Here is a 683-nt window from a genome sequence, read left to right as displayed (position 1 = left end):
GCTGAAGTGGTGTTCATGGGTGTCCAGCCACCTTTATTGTACTCACCCTCTGTTTGCTTTTGAGGTAAAAATAACCCTGGAATCCTTTGTTTCCCGGCAAGCTGAGATAATGGAACCTGTGGATCATTTCCAGCCCCAAAGGCTGCACGTGAGGTTTATTTTGGTGGAAATTCACCCTGAATGCTACCCTTCAGGCTGTAGCTGAAATCCTGACCCACCCCTGCAGTGAGGGTTCTGAAATGCCCAGGCCCCATTTTCAGATGCTCCTAACTTGGTTGTTTTTTAAGCATCTCCAGGGTGCTCAGCACTTCACACACACAGACAATGGCTGTCTTGAGATGCTGAAACTGAGACAGAAATGGGTGTGTAGGGGCCCCGGGAGAAGGTCTTCAGGAAGAATTAAGGGCTTGAGTATAAGGCAGCTTATTTGCTTTGTTGAGGTTGGTTCTGTGCACAGCACCTACCAGCAGCTATGTTTTCTTCCCGGCTAAGGCTATGGACAAATGGACAAAACACTGAGAGTAAAGCAGGAGATGGGGACTTGCTGTACTGTTGTGTTCCTACTCTTATCCCATGGTAAGCAAAAGCTCACAAGGGCAGCTTAGCCCTGTTTCACTGAGGCTTAAACTTTTGGTTTAGGTTCCATTTATCATGGGTTAAGAGGGGGCACATGAACAGATACC

The sequence above is a fragment of the Alligator sinensis genome, unplaced genomic scaffold (assembly GCF_000455745.1).
Source record: "Alligator sinensis unplaced genomic scaffold, ASM45574v1 scaffold203_1, whole genome shotgun sequence".
In the NCBI taxonomy this organism is placed as follows: Eukaryota; Metazoa; Chordata; order Crocodylia; family Alligatoridae; genus Alligator; species Alligator sinensis.
This window is presented reverse-complemented; position numbering follows the sequence as displayed.